The sequence below is a fragment of the Mastigoproctus giganteus genome, chromosome 10, assembly GCF_048544385.1.
Source record: "Mastigoproctus giganteus isolate SK-2022 chromosome 10, ASM4854438v1, whole genome shotgun sequence".
NCBI classification, from domain to species: Eukaryota; Metazoa; Arthropoda; class Arachnida; order Uropygi; family Thelyphonidae; genus Mastigoproctus; species Mastigoproctus giganteus.
The window spans coordinates 180,545,854-180,564,474 of NC_143584.1; the positions used below are offsets into that span (position 1 = coordinate 180,545,854).

The following is an 18,621-nucleotide window of genomic DNA, read 5'->3' on the forward strand; positions in this document are numbered from 1 at the left end:
GTGGCTTTAAAAACGATAGTTAATTTCATTCCTGTTTTTTTTGTTTGATAAACCTCACCCACTACACATGCAGTAAAGACTTCTTGAATGATCAGCTCTTTAACTTTTTGTGATTATCCCAATCCCCCACTATTTTAAAATGATTAGACTTAATCTTATCTTTGATACCATGTTACATGTAGAACTACTGGTGACCCAGATCCCCCAATCCTCTGGTTTCCCCCACCACGCATTTGTAACTCCTCCTCTCACCTTTTCATTCAGTACAGTAATACACACAATCTAATACATGACCACAGTAGCAGACCACTTATTGAAGATGAAAATGTTCTTCGAAAAGACACTGAATTTGTCCCAGTCCCAAGAAAACCCTAAGAATAGAAAATCCCTTACTCTTGACCTTATCCAAATCCTTAACAAGCACAAGATTGGCTCCTCAAAAGATCCCTAGACAACCTCACTAAATCTAAAAGGAAAGTCCTGGACCAACTTAAAAAAAAGATCGGGTGTGGCTGTGTCGGAGCACAGCTGAAGGGATTTTACGTGAATACGTCACTACCGCGGATTATATATGTGTTGGGAAGTGTATATAAATGAAAACAAGTTTAATAATCGATTACAATTTTATTTATCACAGGTCTATGATAAGAGAAATAAGATACAAAGGGTAGACAAGATACATCCAAGTTTCTGGCAAAAGTCAGATCAATACAAGTGTTATCGAGCATGGTTGCCATGGTCTGAATGTAAGTGAGATTAAACTCGCATTGCATAAAGTCCTGGAGTGATCTGTTTCGTGACACATCGACATTGAAGTCACCGGTGATGACGATCGGCATATGCAGGTCTGGCTCAATACTGGAGATTATTTTCTTTATGCTTTTCCAGTATTGCAGCAGGGATTGATAGATACAACATTCTATTGCTGATGATGAAGCATTCGGATGAATATACACAGCTCCAAGGAAAAATATAGATACACCGTTGATCGTTACGTCGACCAGGCATATATCTCCCACCGATGGTTCTTCAACTCTAAGCTTATGACTGACATCAATGGTAACGATACGTTGACAATCAGTGAATCTGTTGAGGTTCCTGTATATGGCGAATCCACCGGCGGTGTGTTTGGACAGTGACGACAAAGTTGACGGTTGATTGTGATGCCTTTCTATGGCTGTATTCTTACATGCTTTAAGGTTCGAAACTAGATAGAGTCACAGGTATTGGGTATGTTGCGGGTCTAACGGCTCCTGGGATTTCTCCCATCTCGGCGTACATTCTCTGTATCAAGCGACAGTGCCCTGTCAATGCCAGAGGTTTGACAGTGTGTGGGTCATGTAGAATGTAGTATGTTGTTGCCATTTTTCATCTGGTCTGTCAGCCGCCTGGCCCCTAGTGGGGCCCGATGTTACCATACCCAGCCACAGGGATGCCGGCCAGGTGTACCAATAAGACTAATTGTACTCTGGCAGGTCCTGCCACTTTACTTTCCTGAGATTTCAGTGGCTAGGACCTTAAAAAAAAAATTATTCGCCATTTGCTTAATAATACTATTTGTTTAAACATAGAGTGGGGTTTTTGCTGAATGAGTTTCTCTAGAGGTCTAATAGTTCGAGCAGTAATTTTGGTGTATTAGATTTGGACCTGTGGGGTAATACACTGTATAGGAAAAGTTTTGGGAGGGAAGGCAGAAGACTGGGGTGTAGAAGTAGAAGAAAGGGACTGATAGGGAAGGCAGTCCCTTGTTTTTCAGTGGGCATGCCCATGCCGCACCAGAAGGAAAAGTGGGGTGGCAGGAGGAGAGTAGACAGCGAAAGCATTGCCCTTTGCCTGGGAAAGGGGAAAAAGCAGGCTGGAACAGATGTCCAGCCCTGTTTGTCAGATAGCCTTCCTCGGCTTTCAGGGCAACTGTCCAAGGTTCAGAGGATGTCTGTTCGAGTCCTTGTATTTAGGTAGTCCTTTCAGGGTCACCACACCACCGGAGCACTCAGTGGTGCACGGGAAAAGAGACCGTTTGTCGTTTCCATTTAATAATTGCAGTTTTCTCGTTTTGTCTAGTCCAGTTTTCTGGTTGTTGTCTTGTCTGGTTTGACCTTAGGAGGGTTGGTGAGAATGTAGGCATTTTGTTGCGTTGTTCTGTATCACCATTTTTATATCACTCTTTGTAAGGCAATGAGTGTTCTTCGCCTGCTGAAGAGCTACTCAGCAAAGTTTGTTAGTACTCCATATTCTTCACTTGAGTCCAGCAAGTGTGATTCCATATTTTTTGGGAAGTACTTTTTGTAGTCATTAATTTGCATCACAAGTCTTCATAATTTGGGCAGTTATACATGACGTGTGTCAAACTCTCTGCTTCACCACACACGCATCTTGGGTCTTCTTCCAATCCCATCTGGGCCAGTGTTTCTTTGAAGGTGCCATGGCCTGTCAGTACATATGATGTGCGAAGTACTGGTTTGAACCAAGTGGGCGTTTGCGGGAATGTTTTCCACAGGTCCGGGATGAATTTTTTGGTAATGTAGCCTTTGGTGGTTTCAATCCAGTGATGTTGCCAGATCCATGTGAGGTGGTTCTGAAGCCTATTCTTTTCCTCTTGCATGGTGTGCTGTTGTTAACTGTGTAATCTAGGAAGGTGCAGGGGAGGTCCTTCACTATATGGTATTTGATTCCACTGTTTGCAATTTCCAAGTCCTAGGGGTAGGACCCCTGCCAGAACCTGCAGGGCGTTAGGGCTTGTGGTGCTACAGGCTCTCGTGATAGTGAGCAACACAGTTCTTTGGATTGCATCCAGGGTCCTCCAATTTACAGCCATTGCTGTTTTGGTGTATCAAGCCGGAGCTGCATACAAGATGGCTGGAAGGAAGACTGTTTTATAATATAGGTCGAGAGTATGTTTTGATAACCCCCAGTCCCGTTGTGCGATTTTTGTTAGTAGGCCAGCGTATCTTATTTTTGTGTGAATGTACAATAGGTGATGCTTGAAGGAAAGATTGTTATCAAGAACAAAGCTAAGGTATTTCATTTTGTCGGTTAAGCCAATGGTCTTAGTGTCAATCTTAATTTGGGGTGGCCTGCGGATGTCAAGTCTGCCCTTGAGTAGAATGGATGAATCCTAGTCCAGTTTTGGAGCTTAGTCATGGCCTGGTTTGCTTTTTCCTCAAGCTGGGCCCTGTTATTCACAGCAACCATCAGAATCAAGTCATCTGCAAAGGCCTGGGAAAGCACGCCCTGCAAGTCAAGGGAGAGGAACTCATCAAGGATAATGTTCCACAAGAGAGGCCCCAGGACAGAACCCTGGGGGCATCTCCTGCAGACCCATTGGTGAATTTTACCATATGCTGCAGTAACCTGGATTCTTCTGCTGTCAAGGTATGATTTAATTGCACCAAAGAGGTTCCCAGGCAGCTGAGCCTCGCCAGGACACTCAGACACCATATGGTCTCAAACATCCCACCGAAATCCACGGAGATCGCTAAAAATTATATGGCGCCTCCATAGCCGGGTGGGCAGGAGCAGGCAGTGAATAGCCACACGCTTCTTGATTAGACCGGGATTCGAGCCCGTGACCACCAAATAGGGAGAATGCGGAAAGGTCAGGGAATGGCCACCACATATCCCCGGAGCAATAGGGCCTTAGTTGCTAATGCTCCTAAAAACCAAATAACAAACAACAACAAACAAACAGCTAAGAAATATTTTTCTTGGCATGCAGTACCAGAACTGATGAGATGACGCAGGGCTTCGGTAGTGGACGATCCTGGCTTAAATCCATATTGCATTTGGGCGGTCAAGTTTGCCATGTGATAGTAGTGGCTTATTCTTGAGTGCAGCAACCTCTCGAAGAGTTTACTAGCAACTGGTAGGAGAGCGATGGGTCTGTAAGAACTTGATAGTATTGGTGGCTTTGTGGGATTTTTCAATATTAGTTTAACTCCAGAAACCTTCCAAGAGGTGGGAAAGGTACTGGCATTCAGACAACTATTGTATAATTGGAATAGTAACTACCAAGCGTATTCTACCACAGGTGTGGCATCATCCATCCAGGTTTCACTGATGGCCAAGTAGTCAGATCTGTTTATAATACAATCAGTTTCGATATCTTTGGCGTGCACCACCAAACTCTGCGTTGATCGCCGAGACAAGTAAGACTGTCTGCCGTGAGTTTTCGCCATTGTCATGATCATCATCTACATTTAATCTCTGGACCTCTTCTGTGATTGCAGCAGTTGACGATCATCGACAACAGAAACTGTCAACTCGCTTAACCAGCGTCGGCAAGTGGTGTTTCTTCATTCTCTCGTATTTGTCATGTATCTCTCTGAGAGTGGGTGCTGAATTTCCGTAACCATGATAGAATTTATAATCGTCTCTCTCGTTCAAATAGAACTCGTCAATAGAAGTGACTCTGCTCAGTGCAACGTACACCAGTTGGTTTTGTTGAGATGTCGCATTGAAAGATGACTCAATTGAAAGTGCCTCCTTGCGATTTGTGAATCGTTATCGCACTAGCGGAAACTGGACTTGTCTGCACTTAAACGCGTCACCCAGCGAAATGTTTGCGATGCAAGTAGTCCACTTAACATTCAACACGTCACGTTTGCACATCACATGTGGTTCAGCCTTGATTCGACACCTTTGTCCCATAGGGTCGTGTGGTAATCCAAGCTACAAATGAAGGCAACGTTTGGAAACCACTTTGGAAGTTGAAGGTTCATTTTCCATCTCCGCAAATTGTTCATCTTCGCTAAAACACTTGATGTACTGCAACACACTGCAACTGTTCACCAGTCCATCTTCGACGTCAAGATTCATGGTGATCATATACGGTTAACCTACTGCCAACTTGATCATGTACGCAAGTCCGCCGGTCTCAACTACACTCATCTTGCAAGGCTTGCATCTACCATTGGCGCTACTTCCGTTTGATTCTTGTAGCCCAGCATCGTGTGGTCGGCAGTGTTCTCCAGGTCAGCAGTGTTCTCCAGGTCAGCAGTAATCGCACTGTTGTAAGCATCAGCGGTGTGGTTCTGATGAAACAGTCTAATGGCACCAGACAAGTTCTCATCACACCATTGTCTAGTTCTGAAGCGAGTCTATCAAGTAGATCTCATCCACATCTAGTCTCTCACCGTTGCCGATCATCATCAGTATAGCCGAGAACGCGGTCACTATGCCTCATCACTTGTTGCAACGGATAGTAGTTCAGCGATTGCCACAGAATGCCACCGCTGACAATGTTGCGTGGCAACTTGTAAACCGATGTGGAGTTTTTACTGGTGAAAATTGACGAGTATCCCTGCAGAAGATAACATTCAAGCCACTGAAAGGTTGATCGTCTGCTCCAGTGATATCTTGCAAACTGAGGTTGATCTTGTGCAACATATCCGAACCAATCATACTGACTTTGTCGACTGTAACGCATTTCACCCCGACAAACATGTTTCTGTAATTCTGTAACGCCATGGTGCCAACTCGTCTTGATTGCATTATCTTAAAAGCACTGTCACTCTGCCGAGATTAACAGCCGCTTTACCGGTGGATACATAAGCGTTACGAAGCGAGTTATGTTGTTGCGTATACCTGTTCTATGTTCCTGTTAGAAGTTTGAGCATGTATGTTTTGCCACTGCCAGCCAGACCAGTGAAGAATATCTGAATGGGATCCGTATCTGGCATATGCAAGCGATGTATCGCCTCCAGTATGATCTCTCGCTGACCCGTGTTTGTGCTTCTCTTCATACGGCAGTACTCCTGCTTGGGCATCATGTTGCTGCATTGTCGAACTGCAGATATACTGCTCGGGTTATCGATGACATTGTCAAAGTCATTGGCATCAGTGCCATGCTGCAGAATGCTTCTGACGAACTCATCTCACTTGTCACCTGCAGCTAAACAATCTTCGCTATCAAACTCCTCGCACATTTGCCGCAACTCTTCGACTATTGATTATGTTGGATTCGTACTCTTTGCGTTTCACCAAAATCTTTTGTTCTCAGGCATCATAAAGTTCGAGAAAGGCATTGCGATCGATAATGTGCACAGCTTTATTTTTGAAAGGCAAGTACAGAATAACCATCTCTCGTTTGTAGTTAACCACGTCATCCAGTTCGTAGCACTGGTATCGTATAACTCTAGGTGACAGTCTCTTGCGGTACTTGACACCCTGCACTGCCATTCCATAATCGCCATCATGGCGTTGTGCATTGCCATGTACATCTCCACCGATGTCATCATCTTCTTCGTCATTATTATCCCTGTTTGAACGATTGCTAGCCGCGACAGGAGTATACCACATGACGAAGTATGCCGGACACATGACTTCTAACTCTGCAGGCCTATCTTCGTAAATTTGGATGATTTTTTTGGTCCAAATGTCCATGCTATTCTCGTCCAAGTTCTCTTGTTCCATCACGGCTTTGCGCTTGTGCGCCTTCTGCCTCTCGTGTGGCCACACAGTCGGAATGTAAGTGACCTTGCGACTGCTGTGGCTCATTTGCTGGCGCAGTAAGTACCAAGTGGCTTCTTGCGACGACATCTCCACAGTGTTTAACAGTTTCAAGCTCAGTTGCTTCAATAACTGCATGTACTCTTTCTTGGGATGCTCTTCATGTAGTTTCATTAACTTGCTGTGCAGATTGCTAATGCTACATTTGGATTTGTTTACGTATTCAACAACGCAAGCCGCACAACTGTATTCTTCTAGTATGAACTGCAAGTCGGTGTTGCAATTGAGGATCTGAACTATCCACGGATTGAATGTGTTAGTGCAGATCTCACTGAAGCTTCTCTTGAACACAAGCGTAGGGCATCACAATGTAGATCAAATGATGTCCAAGTACAGTTGCTTCGTTAATTTGTTATCCACCAAGAACTCATCCAGTGTGTCATAGCTTTTCTCTTCCAACAGCTTCCGTAGCTTAACTGCTTTTGTTTGCAACCTGCTGCATTGTCCAATCTCTTTCGACATGGGTACCAGTACTCTGTGGTCTCATTAATTGGCCAGAAGGGATGTTGAATCGGCACTTTGTTTCGCCTCACCTTGTGCACGTAAACGTGTGTCCGTGAACTTGTTTGCTGTACTGATCTCCCAGCAAATCATCGCGACTCACTGAGCACAGATCCGTAACTAGTTGGAATGTCCCAGGCATGCTCTCGGACACTGCCTCACATGGATCGTCGTTGAGCCACAGGATGTGCGCATGCATACTGCTGCAATGTTGAAATTCTATTCGTAGAAAGTAATCCACCACGCGGTACTTCCCGAAAGGATTTCACTTGAGTTTCAACAAGCAGTGTCATCTGAACATTGACCAACATGTTAAAATTAATGCAGCACATAACCGGGTCTTCCTTAACCAAGTGACTGTGCATAGACCCATTCCATTTAAGTAATTCATTTAAATCTGCCATTCCCTAGGCTGCTGCCTATCCATGGCTAAGATCCGAATGAGGTTCTACGTATCAGCGTTGTTATTGGTTCAATTATGTTAATTAAATAAATACAACTAAACACGATTAATTTTGCAAAATAATTTTTCTGCCACTTAGCCTCCCATGAGAAAAATTCCGGTTAAACTTCAATGTTCCGATCTTAATCATGGGAGTTACTGCCCCTGCCGCTTGGAGGCGGGCCACTACTATCTAGCAGTAATCTCCATCTCTTAAAAACTTTATTGACAAATTCATTAAAGTATACAAACATTCTTTTTTCTGAAAACAGGACCCAGAGATTGCTCATTTCCAAAAGATATCCTATAGATCTTTCTAAATAAGATCTTATATCTACATAATTAGGACAGTTAAGCATAATATGCTCAGAGGTCTCCAGAGCTCCACAATTACATAAACCATTTTCTTTAAGCCCCAACTGGTGCAACCATAATGCCAGACCATGTCCTGTTATCAGAAATGAAGCGTTTAGTCCGAATTGCAACCACACCTTTTTCTTAACATCTACCATATCGATTTTAGGAAGAAACATATAAGTTTGCCTTCCTTTTTCACTAGCTTCCCAGCTCTCTTGCCATTTCAAATATATTTCTTTTAGTATTCTTAATTTCTCATTTTTTAAATCTAAACAACTATACTCCCTATTTTCAGGACAAGATGTAATCCCTAGGGAAGACTTTCTTATATTCCTTTTGGTGTAGTATAACAATCCAGATATCAGAACAGCATAATACACTGGCATCCTACCAGAAATCGCCTGTAAGGCCTCTGAGGACACCGTTCGACATGCTCTTGTTATGCCTAATAAGGCAAGTCTTTGAGACTGAATAAGATATTTTTGAATCATTACATTTGAAATTCTATGTATCCAAGCCCCAGAGGCATAAGTGACTATGGGAATATATAGACATTCATACAACAAATTCAAAGATCGTCCTTTTATATACCCCAATCAACTCTAATTACTCTCCGGAGCTTGGCATACAGTGTCCTAATTTTTTCTTTAATATACTTTACATGCTCAGTAAAAAATAACTTTTGTTCTAGTTTTATTCCCAAATATAATGTTACTTTAACATATCGAACAGCAGACCCCAGAAGTCTCACCGTGGGGGCTCGGTTCATACTTAACCTTCCTTTTATGAGCATTTGTACCATTTTTTCTCTAGAGATCTCCAGCTTATATCTCACTGCCCAATTTTCTAATTCTTTCAAAGCTATCTCTGCTCTTTTTTCCAAAACAGATCTGGCATTTCCTTGGACCATTAAAACCAAATCATCAGCATATGCAATTTTTTCCACATCAGGTATGTTCATGTTTAAAAATTCATCTAATACAATATTCCAGGCAAAAGGGCCAACAACCGAGCCTTGAGGACACCCTCTCTGCATATCTTTTTCTACTTCAATATACTTATTGTTAATCAACATTCTTCTATTATTAAAATAGCTTCTAAAAACTTTATACAATGCTATTGAACAATTTGTAACTCTTATCCTAGCCATAATACCCTCCCCACCAAAGTCGGTCGAAGGCTCCTTTAAAGTCAATAAATATTCCTAGAACATACCGCCCATCACTCTCCTCTACCATCCTGACTAATTTGCATACTGCGTCCTCGGTAGAAAAGCCTTTCTTGAAACCAAACTGTCATCAGGTAGTCAGTTTGAAACCAAACTGACTACCTGACGACAGCTGCATTTCTTCATATCTAATCATCAATCTATTTATAATTAGTCTCTCATAAACCTTAGCCATTACCGGCAGGAGAGCTATAGGCCTATATGAACCAGTTTCATTCAATAAACAATCTATTCCTTTAATTAAAAGTTTAATTCTCGCCCTCTTCCAACATGCTTCCAAACATTTATTATACATATCTAAATACAAATCAGATTTTAATTTAAATGTCCTTTTCATAACAATAACTTCTATTAAATCAAGGCCCGGCGATTTACCTATTTTTGCCCGGTCCATTACATCACTTACTTCACTCAAAGTGAATTTATCTTCAACATTTATAGAACTATGCCCAATGTTATCTGCCACAATTTGCATCTGATCTGGCCTTAATTGCCCCACATCCTGTGGAAAGAGCTCATCCAGTATCCTGTCCACAGAATCCTTCCAAGTAATTGTAAAATTAGACTGATTACCAATGGAGCTTAAAATATCCAAGTGGCTTCCCTTACCATTAATAATTTTAAATATTGACCATGGATCTCGTAATCCCTGCTCCCTCACATATTCTTGCCATTTCAATTTTTTAGTTTTATTGACAGCACGAACGAAGTCACATCTAGATTCTCTATATAGTTCTTTATATATTTCAACTAAATCACTATCCTGATTCCTTCTTGATCTTTGCAAAAGTCTTCTATATCTAAACATCACTTTTCTTAAGTTTGTCAATTCGACGTTCCACCAAAACACTGGCCTTTCAAGACACTTTTTCTTTTTCATACTGGCACAACAAGAATTTACTATTATCTGCGAAAACTGGTCCACATACTCATTTGCAGTTAAATTTTTCCAATCCACCTGGTCTACACTTGTCACAAATAAACAATCAAATTTTGGCCATACTGCCTCATTAATTTTAAACCTATCAATATCTTTACAAATTCTATCATTGTTATAATTTGATATTATAAAGGAGATACCATTATGATCACTTGATGTGCTATTCTCAATAACCTTCCAATCTATTATTTTCCTATATATTGCCTTAGTTACAATTGTAACATCAATATAAGACTGCCCGTGCACCTAGGAATAAGTCGCCAGGTGCTCCAAAACATTTGCCACCTCCAGTCCGGATGAAGCAAGAAAATCTTCGAGTATAATCCCTCTCTCATCAGATCCATCACTTCCCCAGAGCGGAGAATTGGCATTTGTATCTATAGCTATAACTACCTCACAAGAGCCTATAATTCTATGCAGTCTCTCCAAATATTGCACACATGGTTCTATATCTAATGACGGCTGGCAATACAGTGTCACAACATAACATTTCCCAAAACTACCAATTAATTCTGGACATAAATATTGCTCACTACATAGAGGTTGAATTTTTGTTATCACAATATCCCTATCTCTAACAATAATTGCTGTCATAGGGCATTTGCCTTCACTTATTACCCTATAACTCAAGGGATAACCTCTAACTTGACTCTGCACTGAATACGGCTCCTGCAAGAGAGCCGCCGCCACATCTTCTTGTTCCATATATTTGTTTATTTCGGAAGCAACCGCCTTTGCTCTTTGGGCATTAATTTGAAAAATTTTAATTCGTCTACTCATATCTTATCTTCTTTTTATAAAGCTCCAAAGCCCTTTGATATTCCGAGCACTTCTTATCCACGGCAGCATGGGCAGCATCTATACCATTCTTCTTACAATTACAACATATAGGCTCTTTATTTCGATTGGGACAATTTTTATAAGAATGATTAACTTCAGCACAGTGACCACACACTATCTCCCTTTTACAATACTTAGCGATATGTCCATACAATAAACACTTGCAACATTGAGTTACTGTATAAATTTCCTTGAATTTACAAGTGGACCATCTAATAAATAACCTTGATTTATTACAAATTAAACTCCACAAGTATGGTGCAACTTCTATTACCCAGTTATTCATTTGTGTCACTTTATTTTTACTCATTGTTAAAATTTCAATTCCTTCTTGTACTTTCTTTTCATTAACATTATATTCCTTAAAATTCTTCTGCCAGATTTGCTTCATTAGTTCTTCTTTTTGCACATCTTGTTCCACATCAAAAATCACTATCTTCGGACTCACAGGCTTTGGTATACTCGTTTGCAAACCTAATTCTTGTAACTTGGAGCATGCCTTGATTTTTACCAAGTCATCAGCTGGCTCCGCCTCAATCAACACCCCACGATCTCTTATCGCTCCTATATTTCTAACTTTTACCGTTGAAAGCATAGGTCTTACTTCCTTAAGGATATCCAACTTAACTTCCTCACTTGTTTTATATTTATCACTTACAGTTTTTATTAACATAACGTTGGAAGTTTTCCTTTCACTTTCCTTTTGTATTTTTGGCACTGATGCATATGTCTTTTCATATTTATCTTCTTTTCTCTTTAATCTATCTCTTAATACTTCATTTTCAACGTAAACTTCCAATGCTTTCTTTTCAACTATATCTCACATATCCATAATCATATATATAGTTGTCGTAGGGACTTTGCTATTGGTATCCCACAAAAAAGCCTTTAACCTATTCCTGTTATCATACACATAATCAAAACCTTCCTTGTTTGATTTTCCAATGGTATTTTCTTCCTTCCTTTTTCTTTTCTTACTTCTTTACTTTAATTACCACCATCTGAGCAATTATCGGTCTTATCAGTCCTATCACCTTTACTTTTCTTTTTCTTGGAGCCTTTATGAGAACCTTGTGTGATACTTAATTGAGGCACAGACTTGACCGGTGTCCTTTGCAAAGTATTTCCAGAAAAAATTCCAATATCAAGTTCGATTAAATCCTGAGCCTGAGACAACACTTCTTTTGAAATCACTTTTCTTTCTTCTTCTGTGACTCCACTCGATACTGTCATCAACTCTTCATCCAGAATTTCTTCTGAAGAAGACATTTTGTATAATTATAAAAAACAAACTATTTACAATAAAAGTTGAGAAACCAACAATGGTAATCAACAACTATATACAATATATACAAAGATATACTGTAAGGGACCAGGGAGCACTCAATCCCAATGCAACTTAAACAGAAAGTTAAAACTCGTATTAGGAAATCTATCCTTAATACTTTAAAAACAGCTCTACCCAAGTCTAACGAGTAGAGGTCCCAGAAGCCTTTAACAAAAACGCTAGGATTATTATAAGGGCACAAGTGCACCTCAACAATTATTAATTTGGAGGGCACGGAAATGCTCCAAAACACTCAAGAGAGGAAGATATACTCCCTCTTGAGATGAAAAATTAACAAAACACGCCTCCTCCTATCTACAGTTATGCTCATTTTAGCCAGGCAAGGGGTTCCCCCCTTACCTGCCCACCCCGGACCACTTGGAGGTACGAGCAGCAAGCTAGCCTTCGGCCACAAGCAAAAGAAGAGTCAGCAACTCCTGTGTATCTCACAGAATTGGCACTTACTTATCAGCAAGAAAAACTCATTCAATTGCCCCAGCGTTGCCTCCGGGGCACTGTGCATGGACCGAGTCAAATCTTCCAGTGAATCGTTCACTTCGATGTCTTTGAAGGAGTCGCTCAAGTCATGAAGAATCTTTAAAAGTTTTGGCCAGCGGAGTTCGTTTGCACTCACAGTTAGAAACAGTGGACTTACCCAGCTGGCGAATCATTGCAAAGAGATCCTTCTTATGATCCATCCAGTATTGCATTGATTTGGGGATCGTTTTCAGAAACGCGAGGTTCTTGTCCATACACTCGTCGAGGAATGTTCTGTCTTTTAGTATCTTGCGTGTCATATTGTCTGTTTGTCTCACGCATCTGAACATATTGTAAATGCCTTCCACCACTCGCATACCCATAATTTCATTGCCATGTACAAAACATGATCCGGTGTAACACCACGGCGATCGCTTCTGCAGATCTCACTGGTTTTTTTTTTTTTTTTTTTATGAGAACCCCAAACATGAGAGGTATTAGAACCTATAGTACTTAGTACCGTGCTTGGGTTGGAGGTTGAGAAGACGAAAGAAGATATTTGTGTTGATATTGGACCTGAACTTCTGTAGATTGTAATTTTTAGGAAATACGTATGAAGGAAGGTTGTCCCAGAAAACGGCAGTTGAATGAATAAATGAGGAAGATGAAAAGTTGGTTCTGTGGGTTTGAAGTTGGACAGTAAATGGATGTTGGCTGGTGGCGGCACGTGTTCGGACTGTTTTGAAAGAGAGAGCGGGAATTATAGAAGCCAATTCAGAAGAACAGTGCTCATGGAAGTATCTGTAGAAGAGGCATGCAGCAGAAACAGTGCGTCTATGAGAGAGCGAGTGGAGAGACTCTGTTAGAGATGAATCATTAATTAACCTAACTGTCCTCTTCTGAATGGAATCAAGAAGCCTGAGAGAGGTTTTGGGGGCACCACCCCAGATGTGGGAACAATATTCCATGGCAGGGCGGATTTGCGATTTATACAGAGTGACCAGCTGTTTGGAAGAAAAGTAACGCCGAGAGCGAAAGAGAAAACCAAGTTTTTTAGATGCAGAGGAAGCAATATCTGTAATGTGCTTGTGCCAAGAGAGATTAGAAGTCAGGGTAATCCCCAAAACAGATATATCATTTTGCCTAGAAATCAGAGTGTCACTAAAGATAAGCATAGGAACAGAAGAATCCTTTTTGCGAGATATAAGACAAGACTGAGTTTTAGAAGGGTTGAAATCAACTAAGTTGTCTTTGCCCCACTGCAGAATTACCTGAAGATCGGCATTTAAGGAATTGACAGCAGATTTTCGAGAACTTGAAGCGGATTGAGCTGGACAAGGTTTCTCAAAATGGAAAGTTGAATGCAATGTGCTATCATCGGCAAAACTATGGATAGGATTTCCAGTCAATGGAAGAAGGTCATTGATATTCAAGAGGAAAAAGAGTGGGGGAAAGAACTGAACCTTGGGGGACACCGGCATTAGTGGAGAAGTTAGAAGACAGAGAGCCATCTACCATCACCCTCAGTGAGCGATCAGAGAGAAAACTGGATAACCAATTACTAAAAACAGTTGGCAAACAATAAGATGGAAGCTTGTTTAGAAGACCTTTATGCCAAACACGATCAAAAGCCTTTGAGATGTCAAGAGCAACTACTTGTGTTTCACCGAACCTTTCCATTGAATTAGTCCATAAATGGGTAACATAAGCCAGAATATCACCAGTGGATCGACACTGACGGAATCAATACTGGCGATCGTTGATCAGACGGAAGGTTTCTAGGTAGTTTAAGAGTTGGCGGTTAATTGATTTCTCCATTACTTTAGAAAGAGTAGAAGTAATTGCAATGGGACGATAATTGGATGGGAGGGATTTGTCACCCTTTTTAGGAACTGGCTGGATATGAGCAAATTTCCAAGCAGAAGGAAAAACACCTTTGGAATAAGAAAGTGAAAAAAGGCGGCAAAGAATAGGAGTAAGTTCAGGAGCACAGTTTTGAGAACAAGTGGAGAAATACCATCAGGATCTGGAGCTTTCTTAGCATCAACATTCATCAAAATCCTTCTGATATCCTTTTGACGGAAGACCACAGGAGGCATTGAATGGAGCGTGTTAGGAACGGTGGGAGGTGTTTTACCAAGATCATTAATACATGAGCTCGTAGAAAAATGGGATGCTAGCAGGTCAGCTTTATCCTTGGCTGAAGTGACAACAGAACCATCTGGTTTGGACAGAGGTGAGAGCAGAGATGGGCAAAAGTTGCGGCCAATAGCTTTGGCAAGAGACCAGAATCCTCGGCTACCATTAGGGCAAGAAGCAAGTTTTCTACTCTTAACCTGTTCAAACTCTAGTTTGGACTGATTAATAACTGCTTTTCAATTGTTGCGAGCTTTGGTGTAGGCAGAAAATGAAACTGAAGAATTATAAACAAGCCAATTACGATATGCAACATTCTTCTCTTGGACAGCCTTAGCACATTTATTGGAAAACCAAGATTTAGATAAAGGACGAGATTTTAAAGTGGAGTGTGGGATAAAGGATTCCATTCCTGCAAGAATAATTTCACTGACACGATCTGAGCAAATGTTGACATCAGAAGTTTTGAAACCATAATCAGACCAAGGAAAAGAAGAAAAGAAGTCTCGCAAGTCATCCCATTTTGCATTCTTGTAATGCCAAACAATACGAGGTTGGGAATAGCCATGAGATAAAGGTTCCATTGGAGAAGAGACAATCGCCAAGTTGTCATCTGAAGTGCCTAAAGGACCTCTCACTTCGACCGTGTACTTTGGGTTGTTTGTGAGAAAAAGATCAAGCATGTTGGCTGTATGATTAGGATTGTCCAGTATTCTTGTAGGTAAATGAACAATCTGTGTAAAGTCATTAGTAATTACAAAAGCCTAAGCATCTCGACCAGCTGGGTTGGTGTGACTAGAAAACGGAAGCCAGCTGGAGTTGTGAACATTAAAATCACCAAGGAAAATTACCTCACTGTTAGGAAAGTTGGACTGGAGAAAGTCAAGTTGCAAAGACAGGAAGCCAAAGAGCCCGAAGTGATTAATGGAGTTGGAAGAATGGTAGAGACAACAGATGAATTTGACACAATGAGGTAGAGAGATTTTAAGCCAGAAAAGATAGAAAAGAGGAGATTCCAAATTACCAATCTCTGACAGGTAATATTGGAACACACATATGCACAAGTACTACCTTTGTAACTAGCAGCCGGCCTGCAAACACCGTTTTAGAGCTGTACCCTCGAAATCATCATTTTTCTCTTTCTTGGTCATTTCCTTCTCTGTCTCTCAGGGTAATTCAGATTTTTTTTTTTTTTTTTCACTGGTGCAGGATAAGCCTCAGGCTTCCTTGCACCATATGGCTAATAATAATAATAATAATGTAAGGAAGATTGGATCTCGCCATGATGTTTATCATAACCTCAAAAGTCATCAGTCATACTGCATGATGAAAGAGATGGGGAAGGCTTAAATCTGTGTGCCACCATGTCTCCGATATCCCAAGAATATCTGCCTTTGATGTCTTGATCAGCACTTCAAATTCATCAATTTTATTTACTATACTTCTGTCATTAGCATTAGCATTAGTAGAGGCATATGATGCAAGAAAGCAAGCTTATTCAGCATCAGCCAAAAAAAAAAAAAAAAAGAAGCACAACCACTACTTCCATTTCACCCCTCTGTTCGTTCGAATTACCTGTCCAGCTGAGCCTTAAATTTGTTTAGGCTATCAACTTCAACAACAAGTGATGGAAGTCTATTCCACAAACCAACTGCCCGCTGGCTAAAGGCAAATTTCCGCACATCTATCCGACATCCGTCCTTCCTCAATTTGAATTTATGCCCTCTAAGGTAATTATTCTGAGCAAGAGGAAGAATCCCATCGGCATTGAGCATGCTCAAGACATTCAAAGCCTTATACACCTCTATCAGGTCACCTTTCCGATGCCTAGTCTCCAGACTCTGTAATTTTCAAAACTTAAGCCTTTCTTCGTAAGAGCAACCCTTTGTTCCATTCACTAATCTTGTTGCCCTTCTCTGTACTCGTTCCAGCAGCTCTACATCCTTCTTGAAATGAGGTCTCCAGACCTGTATACAGTACTCAAGGTGTGGACTGACCAATGCCTTATACAAGGGAATAATCACATCCCTATCCCTGCTAGAAAAATTCCTGTATATCATTGACAAGACACCATGAGCTACTCTTGCAGCTCGTCTGCACTGCTCAGAGAACTTCATATCTGCCTGCACAATTACCCCAGGTCCTTTTCATTCTCTACCGCTGTCAGCGTAGTACCACAGAGTTGATACGTTGATATGGGGTTACTGTTTCCCATATGTAGTACTTTACATTTGTCAATGTTAAACTTCATTTGCCACCTCTCAGCCCATCTGCTCAACCTTTCCAGATCCTGTTGCAGCAGCATAGCATCAGTAGTGTCCTTAACAACCCTGCCAACCTTTGTATCGTCTGCAAACTTGGACATTAAGCTTGATATACCATCATCTATATCATTTATAAATACAGAAAACAACAATGGACCCAACACTGAACCACTAATAACATTAGTCCACGTTGAGCAGTGTCCATTGATTACCACTCTCTGTCTTCTGCCACTCAACCATCCCTTTATCCATAGCAGGGGATGTGTACATGCACATTTACATGCACTTGTTCTTACTCTTAGTTACCCTAACACAGCCCATGTATTTACTTGTTCCATGATGACTCCCAGCAGCTCTTGAAATCCCCAGCAACTTGCTCACTAGGCTGCTGCTCATTACAATTGAAGCAGTGCAAGAATCACTTTCACCTCTGCCTACGGCTACTGTTAATCTTTTAGTCAGTGAATCCCCAAAATCTAGCAGTTTTCTTACCCACCTAACTACTACCTCGAGAGCATCAGCAAATATTCTTGCACCCTTTCTATTTAAGTGTATCTCATCCCTGTAGAAGCTGTCTCTCTTGTTAGCAAGTACAGACCACACTGAAAAAACTTCTGCCCCGTGAGCCTTGCACAATCTCTCCAGGGCCGAATTGATTGACTAGGCTCTCATCATATGCTTCCTCCTATCACGTCTGAGCAGAAATGCAGACACTTTCAAATTTAACCCTAACTCGTGACTTTTTTCCAACATTGACCTGTACTTGTTAAGTAAATCTGCAGATCTCTTACTCTTATGGTCATTAGTGCCAACGTGTACAACAATGTCACCTTTTTTGCCCTTAAAAGATGATATCTGCCCTGCAACGTCATAAACTTTTGCCCCAGGCAGACGTACCCTGGTCCTGTTCCACCTATCTTTTTTGCATAATATATTCCCCATCTTCCTGACAATAGAGTCACTGACAATAACTAGTTCCTATGGGAGTTATTGTCGGTAACTCTATTGCATTATGCATTATTATAATTAATTTATGATGCGAGGAAGTTTGTTAAAAGGTCATAGGAGTCTCTCCTTATTTGTGAGAAAGATTAGTAACTCACTGATAACTGAAGTGTTAAAGACCTCAGAGTTTCTGGGTTCCGAATTGATACATATAATACATTTGCATTTAGATTTTTGAAAAAAAATTTAAATTGTTTTTTAAACAATGTTAATCCAGCAGCTTCCAATCATTTGATTTGACCAGAGGGAAAATAGAAAATATTCAAAGATTTTCATTGTGTGCAAGATTGTTCTATAACAAAATAGCAACATCTTAAAGAAATGTGACATTGGAATTTTGGGGAAGTAATTGCATAAAATTCATGCCGTCATTTAGTGTGGGATGCAATGTACATTATGTGTACAAATAAGTTTTGGCATAGAAAGGCAATATTTTTTTCCCCCATATACGTGTGACTATAATACGACCATCCCAAATACGGTAAATTCCATGATCAGATAAGGTTCGTGTTCCAAGGTTGCTCGATTTAGGAAGTTTGATTTTAGAGTACATTTTCGTATTTAGGATTTTTTTTTCTAATTCAGGAATTAAAAATA

General features: G+C 40.8%; 1 protein-coding gene across 1 annotated transcript in view; it reads left to right on the top strand.

Moving 5' to 3' along the window:
* LOC150079586 (uncharacterized) overlaps window positions 1-18,621 on the top strand; it is a 1,000,533-nt gene that overhangs the window by 717,952 nt on the left and 263,960 nt on the right. The window lies entirely within an intron of this gene.